The sequence below is a fragment of the Opisthocomus hoazin genome, chromosome 1 (genome assembly GCF_030867145.1).
Source record: "Opisthocomus hoazin isolate bOpiHoa1 chromosome 1, bOpiHoa1.hap1, whole genome shotgun sequence".
Classification (NCBI taxonomy): Eukaryota; Metazoa; Chordata; class Aves; order Opisthocomiformes; family Opisthocomidae; genus Opisthocomus; species Opisthocomus hoazin.
This window is the reverse complement of record NC_134414.1, coordinates 65,366,454-65,384,386: the sequence shown is the minus strand read 5'-3', so window position 1 is coordinate 65,384,386 and position 17,933 is coordinate 65,366,454. Positions and strand designations below refer to the sequence as shown.

The 17,933-nt window shown below is 37.3% G+C and overlaps 1 protein-coding gene across 4 annotated transcripts in view; it reads left to right on the top strand.

Annotated features, from left to right (window-relative positions):
• The window catches only part of FGF14 (fibroblast growth factor 14), a 423,768-nt gene that overhangs the window by 231,648 nt on the left and 174,187 nt on the right, over positions 1 to 17,933 (top strand). The window contains exon 2 of one of the 4 annotated variants that reach the window (XM_075424379.1): positions 11,913 to 11,953. The exons of the other annotated variants lie outside the window; for them this stretch is intronic. The gene's annotated coding sequence lies outside the window, so the exon portion shown is untranslated. The remainder of the gene's footprint in view (positions 1 to 11,912; positions 11,954 to 17,933) is intronic. 4 annotated transcript variants of the gene reach the window in all.

Below are 17,933 nucleotides of genomic sequence, written 5' to 3'. Positions count from 1 at the left end.
GCAACACACAGTTACAGCCCAAAATAAAGAAAATTTGTGCTGTCTCTGCAATGGCATCTATCTTAAATATTTTGCTCAAACAAGTCCTCTGCAAAGACTTTTTGTGGGGCAAAGGCGGCAGTTTAGTGCTGCTATTTTGACTGAGATTGCTGGGCGTCTTCAGATTTGCCTTCCCAGCTCTGGTTTCTAGGAGAGATTTAGAAACTGAAATAAACACATCTGTGGGAGGGGAGAAAAGGGGAATAAGAAATAGGTTTTAGATCTTAAAAAAGAACACAGAAAAGCTATAAAAGGACAGAAGGATGACAGGCAAGGGGGTTATGAAGACAGCAAAAAGGACAACAATCGTACCCTCTACCCAGCACAAAGAACCCAGCTGGTTTGAACCACTTGCTGATTCATTGCCTGACCCTAAGCAGCATCAGGGCAAAGGGCAGGGTGGGTTGAACCCTCTGATAACTGTTAATCTGTAAGGAGAGTGGAGGAGAGGTATGGGCAAAGAACCACTGGAACTCTGGAGGACAAGGAGCACTCAGATGCTTTGTCCTGTGGAGGTGGCTCTAGGCTGCAGCTTCCCCAGTTGCAAGGCTGCAGATTCATACCAGGTTTTGGATCCCTTTACAGGGATGCAAAATTTAGCCTGATTTATAATGTTTAATAATATTATTTTCTGGAGGATGCTCAGGAGTGGCAGATTAAGTGGCTGCTGAGCAGAAATGTGTCTGACCTGTTGTACCCCTTGGACTCTTATCTTTACCTCCTCATAATGTCAGAGGCAATAACTGGAAAACAGTTCTTTTTCTTGTGTCTTTTCCCTAAAAAGACTTTGGATGGTGGACATTTGATATCTATTTTGGAATTTGACCTCTGGAAGGTCTTTATATCATACAAAATACATGTGCTTATGAGAGGAAAAATTTCAATTTCTTCTGTTTTCTTCTGATTGCTATTTTTCGTGTGAGTGGAGATAGTGTAACTGTAGACATGTCTTGTTTGTATCATATGTTTTGACCAGAATGAATAACTAAATATTTTTGTTCCTTTTATTCTGAGAATAGTAAATTTTTATCATCTAGGTAATTTTCGCTGTAATAAATTGATTCATTCTATAGTAAAAATATGTATTTTTGAAGCTTCCTTAAAGACCTTGAATTCTTGCTTTTCATAATAATGAAGCAAGAAGTACCCTTTAAGCCTCAATCATCAGGAAGAATTTTACACATAAGAAAGTAATCCACTGTTTTGGGTTTTGCTGAGTTGGGATTTTTCGGGGACGGGGTTGAGAGGTGCTTTAAATGAAAACATAAGCAGGTATCACTTCCAGTCTTCCTTTCAGTAGATTTTCTTAGAGAGGATATCTTGCTAGGATGAATTTGACCCCAACAAGTGAGGGCAAGAGCAATTATGAAGGCTGAAGCTGTGTGTACAGGAGAAAATGTTTTGTGAATATTCCTTGGCATTGCTCTGTACATGGCCAATAGTCAAATTCTTCAATTACAGCAAGACTTCTTGATTGTTAATAAGAAAAATTTATTATCTGACAAGCTGCTGAAGTCCTACTGACTTCAGAAATCTCATATATGAGGCTTTATAAGATTGAAGAATTTGTATTCACATGCTTCAAATGATTTAACATGTGGTAGTTTCACAGTGGGCGGAGTTAGTCCGATGGCAGGGATGCTGTGTCCAGAAGGTTTAGTGTTCTTGGACATGCAATCTCCTTGAAATGTGGCAGCATCTTCCCTCGATGTCAATAACAGCTGATTTCCTCTTGTCTTGGTTCAGGAACAACTGATTTGTAATGCTTCCTGCTGCCAGCTACAAGGGACATTTTCTCTGGGAAGAGGAATATCCTATCGCTTCCTTTTTTCCATTTTATTTTTATCTTTTTTTTTAACTTATCCCCTTTATTCTTAATAGTTATCAAAGAATTTTCTAGAGAAATGAGAAAGTGTCAATAAAATTTGGAAACCTTAATTTCATATAGAGCTTAGTGAAAAGTTACTAACTGGATAGAATATGGAAGCCTTCTGTTTTCCAGAGCCAAAGAGTAGTTTATAACAGAATAGTTTAGCTGTATTTTACACTGCATTATCAGAAGTGCTTAAATCAAGATAATATGCTGAAGCTGTGGCCTATTGTGCAAGCTACTGATTAAGCTGAAATACTGGTTGGAAAAAAAAACTAGTTCATTTATCATCTTAAATTAGCAGTAATTAAATCAGTCTTTTTCATAACAGTGGTCTGCTGCCTTCTGATTTTCTTAATAATTAAGTTTTGACTGTGATGATACATGCTGAATATCCATCCTTGTGATGATTTGTAATGTGAACCCACAGCAACCTGTATCCTACTATAACTCCTTGCATACGTGTAAGTACAGAAGAGGTTCCTCTGAATCAGCAGGGGTGGTGGTGAGATGTAGCATATAAGATGTTAGCTAAAATTCTCATTTGTTCTTCAGTGGTGATATTACTCTTCTCCTAGGTTGAAGTGTTGGATGTGGTGTGTCTTCATGTTACAAAAATAAGCTGTGTATGTAATTGGTTGACTACAGTCAGATCACTCAAACAAGAAAAGTATTCATTTGTATTTATTTGCACAATATTTATCTTTTGTGGTTTCATCCACCTATAAACTGGAAGACATTTTACTTCTGATTTTTTAGCTGAAATATTCCAGCTCATGTGACTGAGATGTCTATGATATTAAATTAGGCATTTTCCTTTTTGGGTCGTATAATTTTTTTTCCAGGTTACTTTACATCTTTTGGGAACAAAATGTTAAAACAGAACTGGTGACATTATTTTCTAAACCAGTTAAGACTCTCAGAGGTTTCTTTAAATCGAACTTCAACAACTCACGTTATCTTGAGAAGTGCTGAGCGTCTTTCCAACTTTGCAGGGAGCTCTTCAGTTTGCAGGACCTGACTCCCTGAGCTAAGAAATGCATATCCTCTTCCAGGCAGCACTCAGTCCTGCTTCCCTTGAACTGCTTGGCAGTGTCTTTGTTCAGGGATTAATTTTACCCTCTGGTGATTGCATAATGCTATATTAAATCCAATTTTGAGTGCTTGCCGAGATCAGAATATTCCAAAATGTTCTTGGGACAACAACAGAAACCTGAACTTTTGAGCAGAGTAAAGAATTTTTCCCTGGCTGATTGAGCATCAGTCACCTGCAGAAATTTGAAGGAGGGTCTGGATTGTGTGGCGTGGAATTCCTGTGGCTGTTAGAGACGTCAGGAATGGAGATTACTGTCATACTTTAAAAAATGTCTGTCCTCTACACCTCTGAGGAAATTCCACAAAGAGAAGGGAAGGAGACCCTGACAGCTTCATAAACTCGTGATGAGCAGTGACAGGTCCCACTTCCTAAACTGCGACACATCATCTGACTGTCTGTTGGTGTTCCCTGGTATATAAACCATGACCATATGTGAGAAATAAGAGAGAAAGCATGTACTACGTGCATGTGGACATGCTGGGCTCTGCCATTCCCATGTGTTTTCAGATGCTGCCTGTTGCCTAATGGTGGGAAGGTTTAGGGGGAGCAGCGCTACAGGGCAAGGGGGACTGCATAAATCTTGGGGTTCATCTGTGGGAATATGGATAGCCTGCCTTTGGGTGGCTTTGCTGCAGGAAGTCTATGATGTGTATGATTACTATGTTGACTGACAGGAAATCAAATTTTGTTTTGTTTCCTTACTTGTCAAGAAATTTTGAGACTCTTCAAAGTGGAAATCCATTCAAAATTTTTTCTGTGAAAATTTTATCTACATTGCCCTCTACATCAAGAAGTCAATACAGTGTGAAGGCTGTCCTGGAACAATAGTCATGAGCAGGTCGAAAGCCTATGGGTAAGAACCAGAGACAGAGGCAACAAAGGGAAACTGGTTGTGGGTGTCTACTACAGGGGAGCCTACTCACGAAGCCTTCTTCCTCCAGCTCCAGGAGTCTTCGCATTCGCAGTCTCTCATCCTACTGTTCACATCCCACATCCCTGATAGTGGGATGTGAAGCCAGAGTAAATCATACTGTTTTGAAGGAAAACTGGTTAGGAAATTAAAATCATAGAATCATAGAATGGTAAGGGTTGGAAGGGACCTTAAAGATCATCTGGTTCCAACCCCCCTGCCTTGAGCAGGGACATTTTCCACTAGACCAGGTTGCTCAGAGCTCCATCCAACCTGGCCTTGAACACTTCCAGGGTTAAATATTTCAGTCTAGGGCAATAAAGTATTTAACCCAGATGAGTCTTTTGTTGTACGTATTCAGAACTATCAGGTTTTATGCACTGGGTAAATATACTTTCTTTTTTAATAGCTCTGAGTACATTGAAGTGAGCAGATTCTTGTCTTGCATCTTAATGTTATTATGTCTTATGCTGTCCTTCCTTATTACTTCACAGAAGTCAAGAAGGTGTGTAGCAGGCTGTATCTTTTTCCGCTTAACGTGTTTGCAGACCTGGACACTGTGCTGAAAAATATATTTAAGGTTCAAACTAACTCCAGTACGATTAAGGTATCTTTCACTAGGTGTTGAAGAAGTTTGGGTGTCCTGAACTAGATTTTGCTTCTTCTAAAACACCACCAAGCTACTCCAATCTTACCTAGCTATCAAAATAAGACCTCAGCTTTTTTCAAGATGCTAAACATGTCAGTTGCTAAGCATTCTGGAAAATCTTTTTTAGGTACCTGAGTGGAATCTAGGCAATTACAAAAATCATCTACAAAGCAGTTCTGAATGGCGCTTTCTGAGGCTAGCATGTAGAGGAGATAGCTCAGTATTCATTTATTCACTCAGTGGAGAGTTATAGGAGACCAAGTGAACGTGCACGAATACAGTCTGTAATCACTAGTCTTATGAAACAAGTTACAACTTACAAAGGGTGGTCATACTTACTGTAAAAAGAAGGACCTTTATAAGGTACAGAAGACAGGTAGGCACTTCATTTTCCATGCAGTATGAAGTTTATTTTTCTTTCCTTTTGTGCCCATTCTTGAGATTTTTCAGTGAATAGATTTGGAAATAAACAAGACATTTGTCATTCTACACAATGCCCTGGACCCATAATAATTGTTGATGCAAGTTAGGTACCACTCAACAGCTGTCTGATATGCAGACTGGACAAAATGCCAGCCCTGGATTCAAGCTGTTACAGCCCAAAATAATGTGTTCTTCTTGCTTCAGCACATTATGTTCTATGAAGAAAAAGTTAATAAGCGATGCTCTGAGGGGACACAGACAACACTTCTACAACTGATGTTAGTCAACTTAGCTCCTATTCTAATGCTTGAGGGGGTATAAGTTTTTGAAAAAAAGCCCAATTGTTACGTGTTAGAGTGAATTTCTGTAGCACACAAAAAGAGCTCAGTATTCAGTTCTATAATGGCAGGCATTTAAATGCTGTGTCTAAACACACAGAAGTATTGTATAATTTTTATGGCTTCTAGAAGTTATTTTAGGCAGTCAGAGTAGAGTGCTGATGAGACCTGCATAAATACTGAGATTTCTAGAAAGGTGTCATTTATTTACTTGCACTCTACTTACTGTGTGGATGTTTCTTTCATGTTATTCTTTTCTTTTTAAGACTACTTATCCTCTTTTAAAATCTATTTTCAGATCTTTTAAATGTCTGCTTCTCTCCTCTTTTAATTATCTTCTATCTTAATCTCTTCTAATGCCAGCCTTCCTGCAACACACACACGCACAAGGAGACTTTCTCTTATTGTGTTGTCCAGTCTGCCTCCAATTCTTTTCCCTCTCTCCATAATGTTCTTTCTCTCTCCTCCCTGTGTGCTTTCCCAGTCTGTTCAAATGTGGTTCAGCTTTTGTACTTGGGGATAACGCATTCTCCTCCAGGTTAGATATCTTGTCATTGCCCCTCTTGACTTCCATGTAAAACCTACATGTAACACTTTATCTTCTCATCACATGTTCCTGGTCTTTTATAAAAGCTTTTGCGTGTGTGCTTTCTAGAAGATTTTCTATTCTGTCTTTTCTGATGGCCATTGTATGCTATTCACTGAAATCTGGGATTTTTTTAGTATTGTTGTATCAGATGTATACTAAGATTGCTGCTTTACAGAAGAAGTGTATCATTCATTGTGTATTCTCAAACAAAAAATGAATGCTTATATGGCAAGCAACTCAAAATATTACATATAATTGTCCTTATCTAGTGGCAGAATTAAAGAAGCAAGTAGTCTTTTCAAAGAAATGATGGATAAACCGCCACAACTGAATAGATTTGCACAGAGATTGTAGGGGAAGACCTGTTAGTTATACTGCAGTAGTAGCTTAGAGGCCTAGTTATAGTCCAGAAACCCACTGTGTGCTGTAAAAACTGACAGCAAAGTTGATTCATGTGCTCTAATTTTCATACAACTGAGGAGTGACACCCTTCCTTGAGGAAGGATCTCTCTTAAATGTGTCAATATAGCAGGTTTTTAAGTGGGCAAATATAAGTAATATGGTATTATTCTATTATTTCTTGAATAAGCCTGGTAAAGTAATATAAATTTCCTTTTTTTCATGAGTTTCTGGTGTTCCTTGCAGTGCCCATAATCGTATCCCATCAGACCTGCACTCAACTACAGTGTCTATATCCTAGGGAATTCATGCTATCTTCTTTCCTTCCCCAGGGCACCTAGAACATAATTGTCTTCATGTGCAAATGTATTAAAATAATAAAAATTATATTGTCAAACTGTAATTGTTTATGAAGCAAACTTAGGGTAGCAAAAGGTGCTGAAATATAAATAAAATAAACTCATTTAATTATATGGCTGCATTTTTACAGCTGGTACTTTCTTGACACATTGCCTGTCTACAGTGCAGTGAGTGATTAACTGTTGTGACTAGAGAATAATTATTAATTATGTTTCAATTTGAGAGCTGTTATGTGCATATCTAACAAGTTTGGTAGTGCTATGAAGGTTATTTGGCCAGAGGAGGTTAGCTACCTTTCTAAACACTTAAGAAATTTCTACAGTTCACTGTATGTGGCAATATGTGCATTTATAGTGAGCTGTCTAGTACATAAGCCTAATTGACCCAGACAATAATTTTCCAGTCTAGAATCTTTTCACCATTATTTTCCCTATGATGATAGCAGTTAAAAATAAAAATACCCTAGAGAAACAAAGTTGTGTGATCTTGTCAAGGTTGTTTGCATGCCCAACTGAAATGCGTGAAAAATGTCTGGTGTCCTTCATTTCATAAATGTTACCAGTATTGTAGATTTGTACTTTTGCACTTTTTTGAGCAGTAGATGTATAGGAGTAAACACCTGAAAACTGAACTCCATACTCTCTACTAGTAGGTAGTTTATTTATTTCTTCCTCCCTTCCTTTCTTCCAGCTCCAACATCTAAGATGCTGTTCTTGTGTGGCAATTGCAGTACTGCTGTTTATGCTCATCTTTCAGAGATAGGTGAGCCTCACCCAAACAAATTTTCTGCCCTGTTTTTCAGATTTCATCTGAATTTTATTTTCATATATTCTTACTTCTCTTATCCCACAAAATAACTTTGCATACAATAAGCAATACAGCTCCATCTTCTTGAATGGAGGACATAGAAAGACAATTTAATAACAGAAGGTATAAACAATCCACTTGCATGCTACCTTAGTTCACTGGCTCTCTTAACACTTGTGCTTCTGAGCCCAAGCCTTTTGCATCCAAAGGACAATGGTCTTCAGGCACGAGGTAGAACTACTTTTACATGCTTTAAATACAGCTCAGAGGAAAAAAAATTGTATTCAAACTTTTGTTGACTTTGTTGGCCCACATGTCACAGGTTGCCTCTGTCTTTTGGAGACGCAGGAAAATTGCATTGTAGTAGCTCTGAGCACTGCATGTTGGCACACAAATATCCAACACTACTGACTCTCTGGCAGAGGGAGTTAGTTGTAGCTGTCCAATATCCTCAGTCTAATTCTCAATGACCCAGGGTTCGTTGGTTGGAGTGTTTTTTTTCTTTTTTTCTCTTTTTTGTAATCTTTTCCTCTCCTTTGCCAAACAGGCTTTCAAGCAAACCAGGAGTTCCAGTATTTTAATGTAATTTTCAGGTGTGTATCTTCTGCTTGAACTCGTGCTAAAATGCAAACGGAAGGTATAGCTGGGCGTAGTTTCTTCTCAGAATCTTGGGAGATATTTCCATTTCTGCCCTTTTCTTGTTAAATCGTTAAAAGATCCCTCAGTAGCCTTTTTTTAAATCCTAGTATGTTTCTTGGTTTTTTTTGTTTTTATTTCCCCCAAAGTACTCTGGCAGCTGAAATGTTCTTTGCAATAGATAAAACTGTCCTGTATTTCCACTGCCCAATAGGGGATCTATTTGTAACTGTTCTTATTATTTAGTCATTCTCTTTTTTAATAGTTATTCACTCTGTACTCTTTATTCTGTCTACATTCACTACTTGCTAAGGACAGCGTGTCCCAGCTAGAAAAGACTGTCCCTTTCACAGAAAAATATTCTTTTCTTTTTGTTTCTGCACTGCCTGCTTCTGATCCAGCATCATGGATTTCTTCTACTCAGACCAGGGACCTATAGTTCAAATAATGATGTTTATATGGATACAAAACTTTACCAAAAATAATTGTTTTGCAGATCTGTAGAACTGCCAATTGGGCCAGCTTTCTTATGAGAGAAAGATCTTTCTAATGATTTTGAGGTGAATTTGCAAGAACCTTTAGGATACGACGTTTACCACCAAAAAAATGGCCAGTTCAGGTTTATACTGAGCAGAGAGTTTCAACAGGTCTTTTCACTATGTTATACCTTTTGTATAAGGAAACTACCACTGCACATAAATCTTTTGCAAGTTCATGAGATCTGGTTAGGATCAAACAGTTTTTTGCAGGAGAAAGAATGATACAAATGTCTGTATTTCATTTAATTAAAAATACATTTAACTGAAATAATTGCTTTGGTGATTTTTTCCAAAGAATGAATTTTGCACTGTAGGAATTGCTTAAATAATTTTTTGGGAAATTTTTCATTCTGAAGGATCTTCCAGGCACCATGAGTGAATGACAGCTCTTACTGTGCTCTCTGTGGGTTTCAAGGCCATTAACGTGTTTTTGGCGAGAAAATCATACGTATTATTTTGGGTGAAGATGACTGAGTGTAGTGTTTGTGGGCCTAAGAGCATTACGCTTGTGTTACCAGCACTGCGCAGTGAGATTTGGGCCTCCTTTGATGTTCTGTACTGTGTACACTGTGTAGGCTCTACTCCAATTAATCTGGGCAGGCACCATGTATCTGATGGCAAACTGCATTTAACGATGATGTAATCTGACTTCTAGGTCTATTAGGATATTCCTGCTGAATATAAAGTATATGAAGGAGGGGACTTTGAACACGTATGGGAAATCCAAGCCTGCTATCCTCTGTCTTCAGTGGCTGATGTGTGTAAGCAAGACTTGACTGGAGCTCCATGTGGCTGTAGGGTCAAAACGGGCTCCACAGCCAAAAAACCAGAAATGTGGCACTGTGCTACAGATCCTGATTCCACTCCTTCTTGGAATTTCTACCTGATATCCTTTCTCCTCTGGAAAACATTTCTGTAGGTACAACAGCAGAGGTGTTACATGCTCTGGATCTGTAGTAAGATGGTGACTTTGAGCCTGTTTGAAGGCTGTTGTTCAAGTAGCCCAGCCATGAATGGCATATTTAGGAAGCCAGAGGTTACTGGGTATCATGGTAGCTGTATCACCTCCCTGTGTGTAGTAGCTGCGGGATCCAGTTTGCCTCCTCCCTAACCCAGTGAGTCATCTAGTGGTGCTGCATTCTCCTGTCCTCGTGGCCTGTGGTTTTTCAGTTTTCTTGGCTGTCATCAGTGAATATTTTCTCTTTGCTATCTGAAAATAGAACTTTATTAAGTATTTTGTATCTACAAAAGGCAAATAGGTAATTCATTTTTCTTACCGTCTGTTTTAGTTGTTCTGTTCCCTGGGACTGACATAACATTTCTATTTTCTCACAGTTTCTCTGACTCTGAGTTTATTTTTTTAATATATTGTGTTATTTGATCTTCAGCCTGCCTTCAAAGTTTACTTCTGTTGGGTTTACTCTTGGAAAAAAAAAACAACCTATAGAAGATGAATATTTGTTTTCAGTCTTTTCTTGGATTTTCCTTCTTCCATCATACTACTGTTCTCTCTTGCTCTGTCTACTCCCTGTGACTTAATTATATTGTTCTAAAGAAGAATTCAAAAGTAACTGAAGAATTTTAGCCTTCATACATTCAAACCTTTGCATCTGTTGTAGATAAAATTTTCTAAATGTCTTTTTTTAAAGAAAAAATCACTCTCTAAAGTTTGCGGGCTTCCTAACACTGTAAGAATTATTCCAAAATATACAGCTTAATTACATTCCAGTTCCTATAGCTTAGTGAATGAACTGTAGCTCCTCTGTGAACTGATATAGAGGAGTGATGTACATTTTTCTCAAGAACAGCTTGTTTATAATCCAGAACTAGCAGTTATAAGAAACATGTGTTTAAGGTGTCAGGAAACGGCATTTCTAAACTTTTCCTGTTATAACATTTGACCAGTTAATGCATGAGTATCTATCTCCCCTGTCCTCCCCTTTTGGCTTAGTTGCCTACTTGCAATTTGAGATTTATATGTGTGTAGAAACAGTAACATAACCTTCTGCAGCAAGGTGTGTATTTCAACAGACATTCTTTCAATCTTCTTGCACCTATCTACATCCAGCTTTGACCCACCTACCTCGCTCTGTTCAGTAATAATTCCATCTTATTTGTCTTATAACTACCACATCAGTTTCTCTTTATACTTTTAAGAATTGAAGCTGTTCTACATCTGTTGAGCTCTCTTATTTTAGGATAGTTTGGTTATCAAGTGGTCTCTGAAGTTATGGGGTGTTAATTCTCCTTTCTAGTAAGATCATCAAAAAACAGTTCTTAGTGTTTCTGTACCTGCTGTATTCAAGACAGAACTCCCCAGACAATAAGGAAAGGATAGTCTGTGTTTCAAAATGTGGATATTCCAAAATTTTGTGTGTGAGTCTCTTTGAGCCCTCTGATTTCCTTCTACACAAACCTCCTTCAGAGTCAGACTTTTTTATTTTTCTGAACTGACTACTTCCAGATGAAGTTGTTTGTGTAGTGCATCTTTCTTTCCTTCAGTGTTCAGCATTATACACGAATTGCTGTAGCCTTTGGTTTTCTTAAGAGCCACCAGATGTACTTGCATCTTCCCTGACCCAGACCACATTCACATGAAGAAGAGGTCTATTTTATTCCATGAGAAAGGAAGTTTTTCGTAGTACTTGAAATAATCATTACTTAGTACTATGAAGATACTCCACTGGGTACAGAAAAACCTTAGATGTCTCCCTGTTCATGAGCAGTGTATTGGAAGCATTTTAATCTTCTAGACCAAAGGACTGAGGCAGCAACCTCTGCTATATACAAAGCTGGGAAGTGATCCTTTGGTTCTTGCCACTATTGTTATCAACAAGACTTGTTGCTTAATCTGAATGATTTTGATAGAAGAGTTCCTCAGGCTGGCAAATAAGAGGAGCCTATCTCCTAATTTCATTTCTTACTACCCCTGCTTGTTGTATGGAATCTTGTTTTGTAGGATGGGAGGAGAGAGGACATACAAAAGTTTAAAATTACATACTAGTAATTGTGTTTGTCATAGTCTTGTTTTCTGACATTCTATCTTCCTCCCTCTTTCCCCTTTTTGCACTATACTGACTTTCTCCATAACAATATATTTTCTAATCCTACAAAATTTTTCTTTATTTTTTTAATGACTACAAGGAGGAGAAAGGGTGGAAGTTTGCTGTATGTAATACCCCTGTGATTGACAGTCTTTTTGCCTCCTGCTTCCTAGTAGGTAGATAACGCTTGCTGTATGGGATCTTGTTTTGTAGGGTGGAAGAAGAGGGAGGACTACAACAAACACAAAATAGTGGTATGTAATTTTCCCTTTCTCTTTTGTCTCTCCCTACTTAACGGTATTAACACAGAAAGTTCTCAGTCATATGGTGATGTCTTGTACTGATATTTGCTGTTTTAATAAAAACACATCTTCCCAGTTTTTGTCACTTAAATGCCTGAAGCATTTTAAGAAAGAATACAAATTAAATATTATGTATGACACATAGGTAGTGGGTCAGCTTGTGCTCGCTCTTGGTCACTGAACTTAAACTTGTGACTGAACTTAAACTGAGAACGTTCTAGATCCCATTGTGACATCTGAAGTCCTCTAGTCATCCATTATCTTTTAAAATACTTAACAGGCTACTGTATGTGGGATTTTGGAGATATCAGCTGTGATGGGGAAAGGGTAACCACCCTTCTGTTTAAAATAAATTGACTACATGCATAGAGGGTGCTATCTTTTTGAAAAGCTAATACTGTAGAGCTGATAGAGAACTGCCTGATTTTCTGGGTCAAGTTTAATCAAAGTATTATAAACTTACATTCTAGTTGCAGAGTCTTAATTAGTTTGAATGGCACAAGGAGATGGTACCCAGCCTTGCGTAACACAGATTGTCTGGAGAATAGAGGGATTTTTCTCTTAAAATGAAGGGGAAGGTTATTGTTAGACAGAGCAGTTATATTATACTTTAAAAAGTACCGTGTTGTGTCGTGTTTGAACATTTCACTCAAAAGCACAGAAGTTATTCAAAAGATGTCATCTGGTTTTAGTTTTACGGTTTTTTTCTGTCATAAGCCTCACACTTCTGCCCGCTTGTGAAATGGTACAAATTGGAAGTGTTTATCAGGCAGATATATAAAGCATCATAGCTGCAGCACAAAGATTATGGAAAAAATGCTTTATTGAATTCAGTTATCAAGAGGAATAAAGAAAAGCAAATGATGTGTCAAAAACTTATTTCAAGAAAGATATCGTCTTCATTAGACCAATTTTTCTTAGTGTTGTTCTCGGTTGTTGGTTCACTATTGACTGAGAGGGAACATGTCTGCCCAGTGAATCATTCCTAGTTTCTATGACACCCCTAAGATCCACATAGTACAGCTACTGCAAAAAAAAAGTCATAGTTTGGAGTTCTGAATAGCTGTGATAATTATGAAACAAAAGCTGCATTTGTACTTGCTGTAATGATCGGTAAGCTTTTCCATTTTGGTTGAAAACAGGAACAAAACCCAGTAAATCCTCAGCAGAGTAATGACTCTGTGCTCCTTTTTGTAAAAGCACATCAGGGATCAGACCCTGTACATCTACTGATTTGCACAGATCGTGTATCAAGAAAGTGAATGAAAAAGGAAGAGTAAACTTTATCTGATTGATATTCAGTAAAATAGAATCTTTTTCTTTTTCTGTGAAGAAAAGAACCCAATATAATGGATTTCTTGAATCTTCAGTATGCTGTTATTGTTTATGGGCTGACACGATGCCTATGGTCAGGATAATTCTCTTCTTTCTACCATGAAACTGGAAACAAAGGGGTTTTGGATGATCCATCTGTGCTTGGTCCATTTAAAAGGAAGTTCAGCCTTTCAGTGAAGAGATTCTTCCCAGACTAGGGTAAAACCTGAATTCACATTGTCAACATGGAGCAAAACTACTCCATCATGTTGGAAAATGAGTCCCCAAAGTGTATTTTATTTAAATAATAACTGCATGTTGTGGAAGAATATGGAGTGAGATGATAGAGAACTAATTAAGATGTAGAGGTTTTACACTGTTGGCATTTAGAAAAAAGTTAATTGCTTTTATTCTGAGGTTCATAACATTATCATTAATTTTCATAACTTTATTGCGTAGACATGACACACATTGAATAGAGCTGTCTGTTTGACAGAAAGTGCATGGGCTACTAAGATGTCAAGAAAAATGACACTTTAAAAGTTACAAAAGGAAGTATAATTACTGTAGAATAAGTTTTACTTGAGCTGGGTGCAGAGGGGTCTGCATTTCTTTTTCTTTTTTTTTTTTTTTTCTTTTTTTAAGGTGATCGTGATTTGTCTGTATAACCCTCACAAAACCTATGGATATGATAGCTGCCTTCTCCCCTTGCAGCCTAGAAAGTTGTCTGTTTTAATTTCTAGAGTTGTTCTTGGCCTATAGCAGAGTGACCACCACCTCTGGCTTATGATGGTACTTACTATCTTTATTTCAATACAGTGGATGAAAGATATTTTAATGGCAATGGATGTGGAATGGTGAAATGGTTTTCGACTCTTTCACCAGTTGGAGGGGAGAGGAAAAGTGGAACCTGGGGGACTCCCAGAGAGTCCTTGGTATCTCTGCAAATGCTAGAAAATGGCTAGGAGCAAAGACACCAGTAACTGTTTTGGCTGAATAGTGAATGGAAAATACATGTTACAGCATGTCAATATTGTACTTGCTGTGTTTCCTGCAAACAGTTTGCAACAACCCTCCTAATGTGATGATGTAGATATGGTAATCTGCTAAGAATACAACAAACCTTTTTAAGCAAAGCTTTCCTATGGACATAAGTAGATACTTAGTAACAGGTTTGTGGGTGTATTTTCTGCCATTTGCTAAATTTTTGTCATTTTTCTGTTATAAATAGTGAAAGGCAACACTCGAGAATACTGAAAGGTAGATTTTGAGAATGAATACGTAGAATATAAAAGTTTAATACATTGTTAGAAATATCATTCTGGTTCTCCAGTGATGTTGAATTTTTACAATATAAATTAGAAAGATGACATGGCTTGGATTGCTTCAGTACATGAAAACCGTTATTCAGGTGTATCAAATCAGATTAATACTAGTTACATGTTCATGCCTGTTTATTTTTGCAGCTGGGGTATACTTTTGGCTGACTTTTCTTTGACCCATAGCTTATAATTGTCTTGTTTTATGCCAAGTATGTTATGTTTATTTTACCGTGAATGGAATGATTGTTGCCTTTAATATAGTTTCTGGTGTCTTCTGGTTTTGATCTTTCAGTCTATAATTATTTCAAAAAGTTTATAAATGTACTCATCAATTTTTTCTGCCTGTTTTGAGCTATTTATAACTCTCATTAGCAGTAGTAAGAGAGGAGATTTCTCTTGTTAAACACTGAGATGGGATTCTGGAAGTACAGTGAAAAGAAAAGTGTTAGTCATGGATTTGATGTCCAAAAAGAATGGATGTCAGCCAAAGAGAACCAGCAGCCTTCTTACGCATCTGCTTCCCAGTGAAGGAGAATTACCGAAATGTTACCTTTCACGAACCTGAGGTGAGGCAAACCTGTAGTGCATATGCAGTTAAACCCAAATCATTCTATGATTCTTTCAATCTACGAAATTAATTCCAGTCTAATGCTGCTCAAAAAAAAAAAAAAAAAATCACTTCTTCATGCCATTTCTTCCTTCATGTTACAACATGGCTGAGCTTTGTGAAGCTATGTCTGACCTCCACAGCGTTGCTGGAGATGAGTGACAAGCAGGGTGACTGTTCAGCCCATCTCTCTTTAGACTCACCAAGATACGGGTAATGACTGCGGGATGCTTCTTCAGGCTTGTTAGAGAGACTGGCCCCATCAGAAGCTGATCCTTCCCAACCACCCAAGTAGATACCTGTCTTAGCACAATACTCATGGCTGGGGTGTGGTAAATTGTAAATTTCACATCTCAGTTCAAGAAATTTGTAGCTCTGAGAATTCTACTGGTTTTGTTCATGTGACTTTTTCATAGTTTCTTCTGCATTGTAAGTATACATATTAAATTTACTAAGGAGACTGGAAGAAGCAACGTTTGTCTTTTTAACAGAAGACTGTTTTCCCAGTGAAAAGAACGATGCACTTTATAACAGTTTATAACACTAATTAATTATCTCGATAAAAGTAAAACTTCTTCACCTTATGAAGAAGAAAACAGAAACATTTGGCTTTATCCTTTTACCTGAAGAACTCCATGCTATCATTGTGTTTTCTGGTCAGGAAGTTGGTAATGGACTTCCTCAGAGATCATTTAACCTTTCTAAGGTTGTCTTACACATGCTAACCTCCTTTAAAAAAACATAAAATTAGACATTTAATAGAGAATTTTCTCCTCAGTCCTTTCATAAAAACATTTATCTCATATTTAATAAATGTGTAGCTTATTTCTTAAAGAAGCGTAATAAAAATGATAGTTCTCCTCCCAAAGGAGGGGAAGCTTGCAGTAATGTTAAAAAGAACAGTTATGTAAAATGGCTGTTTTGGAGGTCTGTTGAGACTCCAAGCCTGAGAGATGTTGAATCATCAAAGATAACCAGACATTTAGTCATTTCTCGGAGGTAACTTAAGGAGTTCTCACTGAGAAATATGACTTATTTGATACTTTGCAGAATAGACTCAGTATTTTTGGTTTTTTTTCAGATTCTTTCTCAAGTGTTCATGTTAAATATGCTCAGTTTAAAACATATCTGTTCTACAAAGCACTCAAACCCTACAGAATCATCCTAGAAATTGAACGTTATTGCAGTCCCTCAACTCTCCCATTGTGATCATCAATACATTTCTTCCATCAATAAGTTTCTTGTCAAGCTACATGCTGCTCTCTCCATTGTTTCCAAATGCCAGCCTAAGCTGCTACTGTCAATTCCTTTTTTTTCTGAAAACATTTCTTTTCAGGGGAAACAAAAAAATCACTCTGTGGTAGAGATTTGTCTGTATATGCGGACACATAGAAAGCAAGTTTTTGCATATAAAGGAGCCTGTCTTACATGTTCGCTGCAGAGAGCAGAAGAGCACTCTCTGGTGTTACGCTCTGGACGTGTGAAGGGAGGAATCAACAGTGGCACAAGCTTGGATGAGTGATCTGGAAAAAAGTGGTCCTGTGTTTATGTCTGGTCTGTACCCTGCATGCACACCAAAGACATAAATAAATGTCTAGAAAATTTATCCTAAGCTTTATCATCAGTTTGGTGGTTACTTGTATTCCTCCCAAAACCAGAAGGATTATCTGGCTGGTTTTATGCAATTTGGAAGAAAACATTTAATACATAAATCATTCATCAAGCAACTGACTTTTAATAACCAGATATGCAAAACAGAACCATGGCCAAAGGAATTCAGTTTAACTAAATGTTCAGTAGTACTTATATTATTTCTAACTGAAAAATAATGCTTATTTTGTACTTGTATTACTATTATACTATTTTCTGCTTTAGATTAGAATTCAGAAGAATTACTGAAATGTCAATGTAGACAGTAGGGAGGCCCATGATTGAAAAGACTCTTGCTTCTATATCTGCCCAACCTGGCTCATCGTCAGTATATATTTGGTATTTTGCTGTTCTTCTGAGTTCTTATCGTATTTATGTGACCTAATAACTGTGATTACATTAGTTCCATTTGACCCACTGAGTATGGAATGTTAAACATGTTTATTAAGTGTATTAGAGTCAAATGATTTACCATGGAAACCAAAGGCTTCCCGGTCTTCATGAAATTTTCTTGGAACCTGTCTTATTAATAATGGAGTTCATTTTGCCATCTGCTTAATACCACTGATTTTCTGTGAAGCAGAGGAGGTGAAATGGAGTATGTGGTTTTTAAAATACCACTCCTTGAAAAAGCTTGAAAAATAAACCTTTTCTATCAAAAGCAAGAGGACAACTGATTAGCTTTGTAACTCAACCAATTTTTACACTGCTGCTTGTCCCCTTCATTAAGATATCAAAATCACGTGACTAAATTTGCAGAGGTTATGACTGGGACTCTGCCAGTCGATAGGAGCTGGGGCAGTCAGACCTCTAAAAATAAATGGCCTGATTTTTATACTCTGGAGGAAATTTCGCTCAAACAAGAAAATTGTTGCTGCCAGATGGTGATGGAAGCATTTCTACAGCAAGGGGACATTAACAAAGATGCACTCAGCAAGGCAAATTGTTACCATAGTTACAGGATGCTAAGCATTTTCAAATAAATAAATAAAAAAAATTAGACTGTATTATTTAGATAGCTCAATGGTAAAACAAGAAA